Source organism: Echinops telfairi, unplaced genomic scaffold (genome assembly GCF_000313985.2).
Source record: "Echinops telfairi isolate 266 unplaced genomic scaffold, ASM31398v2 ScPeMD7_2;HRSCAF=8, whole genome shotgun sequence".
Lineage (NCBI taxonomy): Eukaryota > Metazoa > Chordata > Mammalia > Afrosoricida > Tenrecidae > Echinops > Echinops telfairi.
The window spans coordinates 18,427,035-18,441,328 of record NW_022103898.1 but is presented as its reverse complement, the minus strand read 5'-3'; the positions used below and the strand labels follow the sequence as shown (position 1 = coordinate 18,441,328).

The window sequence follows — 14,294 nt, the reverse complement described above, 5'->3', positions numbered from 1 at the left end:
AACCCAACCCAACCCACAGCCACCAAGTTGGTTCTGACTCATAGTGACCTTATAGGACAAAGTAGAACTGCTCCTTAGTGCTCCCAAGCCTATGAATGTTTATGGGAGCAGACAGCCTAATTCCCGCCCCCCCCGCCCTGTGGAGTTGCTGGTGGATTGGAACCACTGACCTTGTAGGTAACAACCCAATACTAGGCCACAACACCGTAGAGCAGAGCAAACTAACTGGTTTCCAAGTTTGGCTTTACCACCTGTGCAGCCTTGGAGAAGTGATTACACTGACCTGGGTCTCAGCTTCCTCGTATGTAAACTGGTACCAAAAAATAGCCACCACTCTCTAGGCTGGCTGGCAGCATTGAGCTTCCACATGCAAAGCACTTACATTGAAAGTGTTCAGTTAATGTCAATGTCTTCGTTACTGTCTCAGGTCTTACATTATTTCGCCACCAATTCTTCAATTCACCACCCACCAGCCCTCTCTAGCCTACCTCAGCACAGTCGTTTCTGTGTTGAGCTTCTGACCCGTCCAGAGTTAAACTTCATGAAAGCAGCCTGGTCTGCAGGTTCCCCCTTGTGCCCCCAGCTCCTAGAACACCACCTGGTCCAAGGCAGGTGCTCCCTACTGAACCTGTGATCCAATCAATCCTCCCAGCAGGGCCTACAAGGCCCACACTCTTCTCCCCGTGAGACAAATGAAGAAAGCTTGCCAATGCTCACGGACACTTAGCCAGGAAGGGAGGAGACTGGGTTCAAACCCAAGCCCAACATCTTCCTGCAACACCCTTCCTCCTTCATAGTTCTCACAGGCTGCTTGAGACGTGTGTGCTTGCCTGCTGGAAGTCTATTTTGAGTTGCATAAGGACAAAGGCTGTTTCTTCTCATGATTTATTGATGATGTGACTCCTTTACACTTGGATTCCTCCCCCTGCCTCCAAAGAAAGGAGAAACAAAAACTCACTGCTCTTGAGTTTGTGCTGATCCACAGTGACCCCCGAGGGCAGAAGACAACTGCCCCATCGGGTGCCCAAGGTTGTCAATCTGTTAGGAAATAGACAGCTGCGTCTTTCTCTGGGTTTGCAATGCTGACCTTTGGCTGGCAGCCCATCATTTAACCCATGATGCCAACAGGGCTCGCTGGCTTCCACCCCCACCCCATCCAGTGTGAATCACATCCCGTTCTTTATACTGCCCCATTGTTTTGTTGGTCGGTTCTTAAGTTTTCCTGTCTGTCCTGCACTGTCCTCTGATCATGCTGTCTGTCTTCTCATACTTCGGCTCTGTGAAAGCAGGACCCCAGCTCTTCCCTCTTGGTGCCCAGTACTGTGGGTGACATGTAGTGTTTTCTGCATGAATGTCTGCCACTCTATAAATCTCATTTCATTTTTACCCCACAACGGCCCCACAAGGCAAGGAAGAAAGGTCTTTTGATTGTCATCTGCACACAAGAGCATTGAGACTCAAATCAGCCTTAGGAAAAGATAGAGCTGAACCTTGAACTTGGAACTGCCCAACTACAAGAATGATGTGATATATTTACTTGAAAAATGTTCCCCAAGGTCGAGTTCGAGGGTGGCCTGCAGTAGAAGCTGAATATATTTTTTCCTCCTGATTTCAGGCTAACTTTCAATATACCCTGGTGTCTAGCATGAACAAGTACATCTTCAAAAACAAAAGCAATACTTGATTATTATTCCAAAAACAAGAAGTGCTCTCTATAACAAGTTTGGAAAATAGAATAAAGTATTGAGTATAAATAAAGGAGTAAAGGAGACAATGAAAGTTAGTTTTGGAATATCTTCTGCTGGTATTTAAAATATATTTTAAAAATTTCTCTCTATTTTTAAAATTTGTTCTCCTTTTACACAATTGGGAGTAGATTGCACATCCAGTCTCACTTCTTGGGCCTCTCCATGGACTGCTGTGTGATGAGAATGCTCCCATTGGTTGTTATTTGCTAGCTTGATAATTATGGACTATTTAAAATATGAAAAAAAACCCACCAAAAACCAACAACCTACCCAACTTAGAGAACAGTGCTGCGGGCATCACTTAAGAAATAAAATACTACTCAAACTGCCGGAGAACGATGTGACTGTCTACGACGGAGACACACAGAAGGCAGAGAACAGCTGTCTGCCTCCAGTGGTGGAACAATGAAAGAACAGAAGAAGGCAACATGGCGGTCAAGAGCAGTGGGTCATGGGAAGTCTACCTAGGAAAGGAAGGCTTTAAGAAGGGCTCAGGGATGAGTGGAGGGTGAGTGGAGGAGGGAAGGCAAAGCATTTTCAAGGGGCGAACTGTGGTGAGTACTGTGAGCTTCCCAGAGCGCTTGTTTAGATTCTTCGTGTGCTCCAGTGAATAAAGACGCATACGAAGAAGACTTACTTTGTTACATCTAATCGGATTTTTATTAGCAATAAAGCTGTCTGCTGGTCTCCACACAATGCAAATGATAACATGCTGGGCTGCTAACCTCAAGGTTGAATGTTTGGGTCCACCCAGAGGAATAACTTAATTGTCAGAAATCACGAGACTGAAACTATATGTGGTCCAGAGTCAATCTAGAAAAATCTGATATGTGTTAAGTAAGAGTATAAAGAAAAGAATTTGAAAGCTTGTTGAAAGCAACAGATTTTCTTAGGATGGAGGGAACTATTTCCCCTGGCCAAGTTGAGTTTGACTTGTTGAAATCAGTTTTCTTTCTAGACTCATATGTGGGCTGGCAAGATTTTGATCTGGGATTGGGGAGATGGAAGAGGCCGCTTGGGGCCAGATTCTTAGTGGCCTTCAAAGCCAAAGGAGGAGTTTAAGTTGCTCAGATGGACTGTGGGAAAGTAGGAGAGTTCTGGAACAAGAGAGTCAGTTGTCAGCCATGGACAGGATGGCTTGTACTGGGAGAGGAAGAAGGGGTGGAGATCATTTGGAATTGATTACAGCACACAATCGTTGCCTTTGGTTGTGCCTGGGCTGGGCTGCAAAAGTGGAGAGGATGCAGACATCTCCAAAAGTTTCTCATTCCTTTTTTTTCTTTGAAAATGACACCTCTTCATGGAAAGAATGGTGTTAAAATAACTATAGATATTTAAGATGAGAATCATCCCCATCATCTCAACAAAGCAGTATTCAAAAATAATTTTAAAAATTCAGATTTACAGAGGTATTATAAAACAATAGAAAGAGTTTCCACGTGTCCTTTATACAGTGGTGAGATTCAAATAATTTCACAACCGGTTCGCTGTCCTAATGACCCTTCTGATTTTCTTTTGTGCCACAGTTTTTTGTTTTGTTTTGCTTTTTAAATTGGGGGCTTGTACAGCTCTTTTTAAAAAATCATTTTATTGGGGGCTCATACAACTTAACTCTTAACACAATCCATCCATCCATCCATTGTGTCAAGCACATTTGTACATTTGTTGCCATCACCATTTTTAAAACATTTTCTTTCGACTTGCGATATATCAAAAGGTAGTTTATTATTTCATACAGTTAATACTTAAATAAGAAAAATTAAAGGAATACACAAAACTAAAATATGTTATAATAAAATTTTAAAATGTTAATGAAAATGATTCATAACTGAAAACCCCCGATACTGTTATTTAAGATATATCCATATTGCTTCTTGGTTGGTGCCCACACTTGCAATAATATTCACTTTTATTACAAGCATAGTTCCATCTAATCTTTTATACCTATGCGGGCTCTTTGAACATGCTGTTGTACAGATGAATATTAAAAAGGATTAAAGAATGTAAGTTTGTTATTTCCACACCGAGTGGCTGCCCAGCCACCCGCCTTAGAGAGCACCCAGATTACAAGTGCCATTTCAACAACCGCTTCACCAGCCTCCACAAAAATTTAGGTGTGGGTTCTGCTCCGGTTTGAAACAGTTGAATCTCACCACCGCCTTTACTCATATTCTCCAAAGCATAAACATTCTATTGCGTGTGCTTGTTTCACCATTCCCTTTCTCCATAGCTGTTGCTAGATGCCACCACGTTGGTTCCAACGCATACAGCCCCTGTACAACCGAACTACGCACTGCACGGTGAGGCACTATGCTCACGATTGTTGCTAGATTGTTGAGCCCATTGTTGCAGGCACTGTGTCCGTCCATCTCACGGAGGGTCTTCCTCTTGTAGATGACCTTCACTTTATCCAGCATGACCTGTCCCTTCAGATAACCTGTCCAAAGTGTGAATTTTAAGTCTCACCATGATCAATTCCAAGGAGCTTTCTGACGATCCTTCCCCTGAGACACATTCGTGTGAAGTTCTGGCAGTCCACCGGATATTCAATATTCTTTGCCAACTCCATAATTCAAAGGCATCAGCTCCTCTTTGGTCTTCCTTATCCATTGTCCAGCATTTGGATGCTGGTGAGGCGACTGAAAACACCACAACTTGGCCCAGGGGCACCTTGGTCCTCAAAGTGGCCTCTTTGCTTTCAACACTTTAAAGAGGTCTTTTGCGTCACCTCTTGTTCAGGGTATTCCTGCTGCCTCTCTACTCTACCAAGTCCAATGTCCTTTCCCCGGGACCGCTCTCTCCTGATAACACGTCCAAAGTAGGTGAGATGAAGGCTCACCATCCGAATGCTTCTAAGGAGCATTCTGGTTGTATTTCTTTCGAGACAGATTTGTTTGTTTTTTTGGCAGCCCATGGTACTTTCAATTTTCTTTGCCAGGCCGTCATTCAAGTGCATAGTCACTGTTGGTCTTTCTTATTCAAGCCCAACTTGCACGCATAGGAGGTGACTGAAACAAGCAGGTGACTGCTTGGGTCCGGCACATGTTAGTCCTCAAAGTAATACATCAAAGAAAACATCCCAACCCAGTGCTGCCCAAGCCCACAAGTCCAACATTAACCCATATGTCCGACACCAGTCCACAAAGTCCCCCTCCATCTCACAAAACACATGTAATGATGCCAACTGCAGGAGGAAAGCCAAATCAGTGAACATGTAAGCATCTCAGCACTAGCAGGGGTCTCCATGCGGCTGCTCCAGCACCCAGGGCAGCATCAGGGTAGGTCCATACAGCTTCTCCTTGGGGATGTCTTGTAGGAAATGAGCCTTACCAGCTAAAGCGGGGAACTGGCTACGGCAGCTGCACCCTGGTCCGACCATCAGAAAGCAAGAGACCCGAGAACTAGAAAGGCGAGGCTCACCAAGCCATTTATCCCTCTGCCCTTTAATTAATTCCACATGTATTTATCGGGCAGGTTGGCACAATAAACTAACTACCTCACCTTGCTTTTCAACACTGTAAAGGAGCCTTGTGCAGCAGATCTAATGCAATGTGTCATGTAATCTGTGCACTATGCTTCCTGAGTGTCATTGTGGATCTAAGCAAGACAAAATCCTTGACAATTTCAATCTTTTCTCCATTTATGATAATGTTACCTATTGGTCCAGTAGAGAGAATTGTTCTTTTCTTTACATTGGGTTCTAATTCACACTGAAGAGTGTAATCATTGCAGAATCGGATCATGTAATAATCTCTTGGGTCATTTCTACCAGCAAAGCCACACTTTCCAACTACCACCCTTTCTCCTGTGTTTTCACCATTCCCACTCCACCCACCAGTAATTACCAGTGCATCTCGATTGCCTATTTGATCTGTTCCAGACTACAGACAACTCTTCAATGTCTTCATCCGCCGTCTCATCATGGCTTTAAAGTAATAGCAATTATATCTATACTAGGGAGGCGGCTTCAAAAAGTATGTGGAAAATTAGAATGAAATTATAATGCAATTTTTTCATAAACTTGTAGACATTCCCTTGTGTGTGTATACATTTATATAAAATGTGTAGCGAATCCAAAACCAGCCTCTGTATGAGCCCTATGACTTGATAAGCCTGTTTGGCACCGTGGTTCAACATTGACAACTGACTGAAAAGTTGCTAGTTTGAATCCACCCGGCTGCTTCCTTGGTGAAATCCCTGGAGATTTGCTCTCAGAACGATGACAGCTAAGAACGCCCTTGGGAGAAGCTCTATTTTTATCATACGGGGTCGTTAGGAATCAAACCGACTCAACAGCACCCAACGACATCATATGTTAAATAAAAACACTGCCTATTTTTGCAGTAGTCACGTAGAATTATTTTCTCATTCTATCTTCTCACTGAACACTATATCATACATGCCTTTCTATTTTGCACCCCACCCCATACACACGCTTCCATTCTCACTCCACTGTCCCCTCCCCAGTTGAGATCACCAGTCTCACCTGCTCAGTGCCTCTGCTGGATACCTCCCACCTCCAGTAGGTCCCCAAGCTTCACCTCGGCACACATGTATGTATGCATGCCATAGAGTCCCTGCGTGGCACACACAGTCAAGCACTGGACTACTAGACCAAAGGCTGGGGATTCAAACCCACCGGGAGGCCTGGCATTCTGCTTCTGAAGAGTCGCAGTCCTGAAAACTCTAGGGGGCTGATTGAACTATGGAATGATGTGATGAATGTGTTAACTCCCAATCAAATGACAAAAACAAAACAACAACAAAACTCTGTGGGGAGCAAGCAGTTCTCGTCTGCGTACACGGGGACACCATGAGGTGGAATCAGCTGCAGGGACAACATCAGACATGCCCTAAACATCCACGGTTTCTGTTGATGTTCATTTGGGGCAAAAGTGGCTCTTTGCCCTTGGTATCACACCACGCACACCCCGCTCCTCTGTGTCAAGGGATTAATGCCTGACCCAACTGCTTCCTCAGTGGCGGGCTCTTCCAAACCATGCATGGGCTACACGTCTTTCTCTATGTTCCTACAAATGAACATGTGGGTTATTCTCCTCCCCTCTCTCTCTGCTAGAAACAGGATTTCCCTTCCCATCTTCGCAAAGACACAGACGTCCTCATTTGACTCACGGAGGTGAGACCAACAGTATTTCGAGGGGAGAAGAAGCCATCTCAGAAGATGATCTGATGGACCCTCGAAGCCAAATGCTAAAACTCAAGAAATGCAAGTGGGTGCCAGCCACAGCATCCCCACCCTGGGTGATGCAAATCTCTTGGGTCCCAGGCACAAAGGAGCTACATCGATTGGGTGTCTTGTAGGGCCAGGAGTGGAACTGCTATTGTTTGTTGCTACTGTTCAGTGGTGACTCCTGGGGACCCCGTCCATACGGAGTGGAGCTGTTCCGTAGGGCTGTCAACCCTGTAACCCTGACACGGAAGCAGATCTCTAGGCTTGTCTTCCGAGGCACCTCGTGGTGGGTCTGAACCTCCAACCTCTTGCCAGTCAGAGATTCTGCGGAGCTGTGCTAGGCACTTAGCAGTGGTTTCCTCCCCCACGTGATCAATAAGAAGGCACAGGAAGTGATCCGTCCAAGGTCAGACAGTGAAGAGTTGGTGGAGGTGATGTACCGCAGCTCACTCACATCTGCCCTCTCTCTGTCCTTTCCCTTCCCCGAGCTGTGCCAACTGCATTTCAGAGACCATTTCCATTTCATTGACAACATGTGAGCCCCTCCCGAACACAGACAGGTCACAGAGGACAAACAACATCTTGTCGGCTATTTTCTCCCTTCCCTTCACAACAAGAGTTTTATTTAGTTCCCCTAGGGAAGCCAGGCCTGCACTAGTCTCTCACGGCCTCCTTGTCCCTGCCGACAAGGCCCCCGGCGCTCCAAAGTTCAGCCCTACCCAATGGCACAAGAGGCCTGACATCCGGGCGCAGATCAATTTTTAAACCAGAGATTCCCCACCCTGATAAGGGCCCTATTCAGAAGTATCCCCAAGAAGCCAAAAGAAGTGGGGGTAGTCCAGAACTCCTATTATTGGGCCAGGCTCTGGGGTAGGTTGGAGCCAGAGGATAAGCCAGAGGGGTCTGGTGGTGAGCCCCAGGGGAGGGGGCGACTCCCTCTGTCTTCTGACTCAGAGGCGCTTTAAATGAGTATGGTGTCTGCTCCTGGAAGTGATGAGGAAGCAAGGACTGGGAAGCGTCTGGAGGAAGAAGGGTTAGGGCTGACCAAGTCAGGAAGAGCCGGGCCTCCATTCCACGCCTACAAGACCCCGCTTGATCTAGCCCTTGACTTTCTCTTCCGGGTGCGGTCCAGGTCGCTGGCCTGTAAGCTCTGTGCGTGGATCATGCGCCCCAAAGCTGCAGGACTTGGTCCATACCGCTTCCCGTCGCTGGAAGGCTTTTCTAAGCCAAGCCCTTCCCATGGTTCAAGGCTCAGTTGACGGTCCCCACAGAACCCTCCCCTCACTTTCTGCTTGCTTTTCTCATCCCACCTGCAACTTCCCTTTGGAGAGCTCTCCACCCTTCATGCCTTTAGTTTTACTTTTTGACTCTCCCATCTCCGTGTTCCACCATTGGTGCTGGGAGCGCAGGAACCTTTGCTGATCATTGTATCTGCCGAGCTCCACCCAGTGGTCCAATACACAGAGGATGCTCTGCATGTCGCACAGGGGTTAGGTGGGCGTTAGCGCAACCTTCTCACAAGGCCAAGTGCAGACAGTCAGAAAGAATTGGGGGGACCAGTGTTGATCAACTTGGTTTGAGTAGATGGTTCGTTGAGGAAGCAGTGGACACTGTAATGGACAACATGGGTAGTGAATAATGTATTGGCCGGGGTGGTGGTGGTGGGGGGGCACCTTCATGACTGAAGGTAGGAGTTTGGAGTGTGTTCCACAAGCAAGCCATTGAACACCTTTGAGGGCCAAAGGGTGTGGACACATATAAAGCAGGTTTTAGAAAGAACTTTCTGGAGGTTGTAGTAGTAAAAGCCCTCGGGTTTTTGTTTTGTGTTTGTTTGTTGGTTGGCTTGTTTGAGCACTTAGTGTTGGCAAGACCTGTGCTACATTGTTGGTAGGTGACGCTGAGTCTGCGCTGACTCGTAGCGACCCCCGCACAACGGAAGGAAACAGCGCCCTGTCCTGTGCCGTCCTCACGTCCTTCGTTTGAGCCCCTGTTGCTCCCTGTGTAAATCCATCTTGTCCCCACAGTCTCCCGAGAAGGCAAAAGAAGTGGAGGTGTTTGCATATATTGCCTCATTTACATATATTGCCTTTTTACGTGCTCACTTAATCTACCTCACTTAATCTGCCAATCATTTTTCTGAGGTAAACCAAAACAACAACAACAAACCCACTGCCTTCAAGTAGATTCTGACTCATCTCGACCGTATAGAGAGGTCCTGAGACTGTCTGCTCCCATCTTTCTCCTGAGGAATGGCTGGTGGGTTTGAACTGCTGACCTTGTGCTCAGCAGTCCAACATTAAAACCAATGCACCAAACTCAAAACTCACCACCACAGAGCAGATCCTGATTCATGACAACCCTACAGGACGGCGTCAAACTGCCTCTGTGGGTTTCCAAGACGGTAACTTTATGGGAATAGAAAGCCTCATCTTTCTCCCAAGGAGCGGCTGGTGGTCTCGAACAGCTGACCAGCATTCTTATATTTCTGAGGTAGCTCTTGTTATTATCCTCATTTACTATAGGAGGACATGAATAAGGTGACCAGATGTCCCGCTTTTGGCGGGACAGTCCCGATTTTTAACAAGTTTTCCCACGTCCCACAGCATTTTTAAAAAGTCCTGATTTTTGGAAAGAATGCACGACAAGCTAGGGTATACGGTTTTCGGCTGCCATATGGCTATTTCGCCAGGATATGAGTTTTATCAATGGTGTCCCGCTTTACCAATGCTAAAATCTGGTCACCTTAGACATGAAGGCTAACAGAGGTGAAATTGCTTGCCTAGGATCACTCATCCTGTTCTCTGTTCATTTTGCTCTTGTTCAAAAGCTTTGGCCCACAGCCCCATGCCGCTTTCTTCCACACGGGACGCTAGTCAGTCCCTCTGGATAATCATGCTAGCAGTCATCGGATGCTATGCTTCACAAACGCCCAGAACGGTGCGTGCTCACACATTCGATGGCATTGGAGTAGGATGGGAGGAACAAGTTAGGACAAGACCGATGGGTGATGGGACAGCTCGAGCTTTGAAGCTGGGCAGACTGGGATTCACATCTCAGCTTCAGTGCTGTGGTAGTTAGGGATTTGGTCAACTAGACACTGCAGGTGACGGATGGAGTCAAGCCTGTCAATCAAGTCACAGTCTAATAGCACTTCTTGAAGCCATATACCTTTTGAACAAGAGCGAAATGAACAGAGACGATCTTTCTCTCTGTGTGTGTGACGTCACCCTCCTCCTTGCTGGGACTCTGCTGCTGACCCTGAGCCCTGCCATGTCTCCATCGACCCTGGATCCATGTGACTCTGCACGCCCTCGCCTGCGATCCTCCTGCTCGCCACCTCACCTGTGGGCATCATCTATTTGAATCTGAAGAGGGCCTGGTTATCCACATCCATCTCTAACCTGTTTTCATGGATTCTGACTCAGGTGACTCCATGTGGCACCGAATAGTAGAATTGCTCCAAAGGGCTTTCTTGGCTAGAATTTTCAGAGAAGCAGACTGCCTAGCAGGTCCTTTTTTTCCTGGTGCTGCCGGGTGGGTTAGAACTACCAACTTTTAGGTTAGTAGTCAACAGTGCCATCCAGGGACCTGAACGATCTAGCTATCTGTCTGCCTATTCATCTGTCTGTCTACCCACTTACCTGCCTATCCATCCAAACATCCATCCATCCATCCACCCATCCATGCATGTATCCATCCATCCATCCATCCATCCATCCATCCATCCATCCATCCATCCACTCATCAACCCCTCAATCATCTATAGCTTTGCCCCTGGCTCTCTGGTCCTTTAACTGCATACTTATCCTGCAACATAAGGTACTGACTTTAGATCACAGAAGTATGCGCCTCACTCAAGGACGTTGCACCCTCTTCTGGGAAAGAGTTCGTGCCTCTTCAGGCTGGCGCATGGTAGGATGCCACTGAATGCTGTTTTCTCCCCTTTACAGTCAGGATCTCTGGGCTAAGATGACAACGGTGGGCAGGGGATATCGAAAACTAACCCACAGGATTCGGAAGCCCAACACCCAGGCCATGAACAGAGAGCATGATGAAGCCTTTGACAGAAATGGGGCAGCCTGGGTGACAGGACTTGCTATAAGCATTTTAAAAGGTTCATTCACTCAGGAGAGAACAGACACCCTCCATCAGCTGCTTAACAAGCCTCCCCTTGGCCTGTAGTGTCTGACAGGCTCTCCTTGGAATTTTAAGCACTGAATATAAAGACTCTCATGACCTGGTTGACATTGGGTCCTGTTGGGGTGGGTGAGAAAGGGGGAAGGAACAAGGTGACCCCTGAAAGTCTTTTCCGACTCTTAAGTGTTGTGACAAATCTTAAAGCTATCACCTAAGAGAACAGACTTATTGGTGGGACATGGTCCCTAATCACCCTTCAGATCGGTAACTGAACTCACCTCCACGTTAGAAGAATCAACCACTTCCGTTCGAAAGGACAGCCTTTCGAACAAAGTGCAGGACAGAGTACAGAGGGTTTGGGAAGAAGAGGATTGGAAACAGGAAGTGCAGGGAGGAAGCCGAGACATGGAGGGAATGGAGGGATACATGGAGTGACTCTGCGCACTGAGTCAGATTGTGTCTGAATTGCTGGCTGTCAAACTGTGATCTGCTTGGTAAATTGTCACCCAATTCGCAATAGAAAGGTCTTTAAAAGATCACCCAGTGGACTGAAACACAGAGAGACAACAGGCCGGCTCTGTGTTTCCAGAGATTGGCCTAATTATGGGGTCCTCATCCAATCAACTCCTATCCATGTGTCAGCGCACACTTTCAAAGCCCCAAGACTTGGCTGTGACCTCCCTGCCCATTTCACACCTCTGCACACCTCTGCCATTTCATTTGCTCAGTTTTCAACAATGGTGTTACTAATCTAAAAGCCACATATGAGACACTTCCGTCATTCAGTCACGTTTAAAAAGAGTTGCAGAGACACCATCACAAGCAGTTCTCGTGCTGCCTCCTGCATTCATTATCTACTCCCCAATTCCCCTCACCTTCCCCACGCCCCCGACAACCATGGCATCTGTCTTGTCTCTGTGCAGCCCACTTCCGCCATTTTAGAACGGTCCGTGAGATTGCTTCATGAAGGCCCGTCTCCCTCACAGAGCTGTGCGTGTGCCAGGCACACTTTTTAGTGCCTGCCTTGCTCATCTTTGAACTTCCAGCCTCTCCTGAACCACAGGTTGGTCGGGCTCCTCTCCTTTCTCTGTGTCCTGATCTCAGTCCATGGCCTCCCCACTCACTCCGGTGCTGAAGAGTCTAGATACCGTCTGCTACATCACCATCTTTATGCATTTGAACACTTTACTGTGCTTCGGGTGAAGGTGGATGGAACAAATACACTCCCGTGTAATCATTTCTACACAAATTTTTCGGGGACTGTGATGCATCAGCACTTGGCCCATCCCCACGCCAGGTTTCCTGTTTCTATTTGTCTGGTTTTCCTGACTTTTCATCTCTGCTTTAGGGACAGTGTTGCCCATTGGGTCGCCTCTCCTGGGTTGTTTTAAGGAGCACATCCCCGCCCCCCCCACCCCACCCCGCATTAGTGTTCATCTTACAGATTTGGGGAATGGCTTCAGTTCTCAGTGAGAAGTGTGTCTCTGTCAGACCAGTTGATCTGGTCTTTTTATGGTGAACTTGAATTTCGTTCTAGTTTTTCTCTCTGACCCTGCCCAGATCCTTCTGTTGTGACCCCAATCAGAGTGGTCAGCGGTAGTGGCTGGGCACCATCTAGTTCTTCTGCTCTCAGGAGAGTAGAAGCTGTGGCCCATTCTTGGACCTACCTTAGACACAGCCTGCCTGACGGGCAGAGCTTCATCGGTGTTGGCTGATGGAGACCTGTGGTCTCATGGCTCTCTGCCCTTAGAATCCAGCTCAGAACTGGCAACATTGCTGCCTCCTTTTTCTTTTTTTTTCTTTCCCCAGTGTGTCTTGGAAAAACACTGGAAGCATATTTAGAAAAATGATTCTAAACCTGCCCAACCAAAACCAAAACATTCCTTTCTCTTACAGTTCCTGTTTCCCTGAGAAACGGAATAGTCAAAAATAAACACACTGATAGTATGGCAATATTTGTCTGCAAATACGCCTTTCTTGTTCTGGCCTGTGGGTGTTTACGGAGTGGAGCTGGCTCTGGAGGTCAGCCGGACAAGCTCAGGCTCACAGCCCCAACGTGTCAGGCAACATCCCCAGCAGGACCCCGAGGAGGCTCTGGGTGATTCTAAGTGCCCATGACCACCTTAAATCCCATCAACACGAGTGCATGCAGCCGGGACGCGCCCCAGCCAAGAGCTAAATGAGAATTGCTTCAGAATCCCCGTGTGTTTCTGCAGGCGATCAATAAATCCCAAATCAATCAAACAAACTAAACCAAACTCAATGCTATCAAGGTTTTTGAGACTCAGAATGTCCTGATAGGATAAGGTAGAAATGCCCCTGTGAGTGTCTGAGGATGTACCTTTTCACAGGAGTAAAAAGCCCCATCTTTCTCCCACAGAGGTGGGATTTGAACTGTGGACCTTACAGTCAACAGCCCAACTGGTAACCACTACACCACCAGAGGGGAGTGGACACACGTCCAATTTGCTGTTACTTGGGTTCCAATGTGTGGCAACTACATGGTTGCAGAGCAGTTTCTCCTGAGCTGCTTCGAGGTGAGTTCCAACTGTCCACCTTTTGCGTAGCAGTTGAGCACCCTGTGCCATCCAGGGAAGGGAGCACATGTAGAATGTTTTCTAATTAAAGTACAGATGGATGCATGCCCACTTTTGCTTCAAGACCTCTTACTGAGATTGTGTGGAACAAGAACTGCATGCCAGGACAAAGGGAGGGGCATCATTCCCCTGGCTCAGGACACCTCTACTCATGGAGTATCAGAACGAGGGGCAGAAAGAATGCCAACTTCTGAAGATAGACTAATGGGGGGTTACATACTGTGAATGTCATATTTTATCAGAGTAGTCTGGGGCAAATATCTTAGCCTCTTGGAATTCAGTTATTTTATCTGAAATGGGGTGGAGTATTTTGACCACCGAGTGAACATTGATAGTGAACATTGGAGTTTATATGTAAAATTCATTCCACATTCTATGGGTCCTTGTCAGAATGGAAAAAAAAAAAGAAAATAAACTAGCATTCATTTAAGATCAATCTAGGAAAGGTCAAATTACCACCAGACACAGTTGTGCATATGTAAAAAAAATTCCTTTTGGTACTAGTTTAAGCATCTGCTTTGAAGTTACTTTAAAAATGATCATTAAACTGACCACAGGTTGATCTGATACTCTGTGTGTTAGTCTGGGTACTGTAGAGAAACAAATCCACAGAAACGCATG

The 14,294-nt window shown here is 46.8% G+C and overlaps 1 protein-coding gene across 1 annotated transcript in view; it reads right to left on the bottom strand.

Moving 5' to 3' along the window:
• The window catches only part of SYN3 (synapsin III), a 548,280-nt gene that overhangs the window by 93,857 nt on the left and 440,129 nt on the right, over nt 1–14,294 (bottom strand). The window lies entirely within an intron of this gene.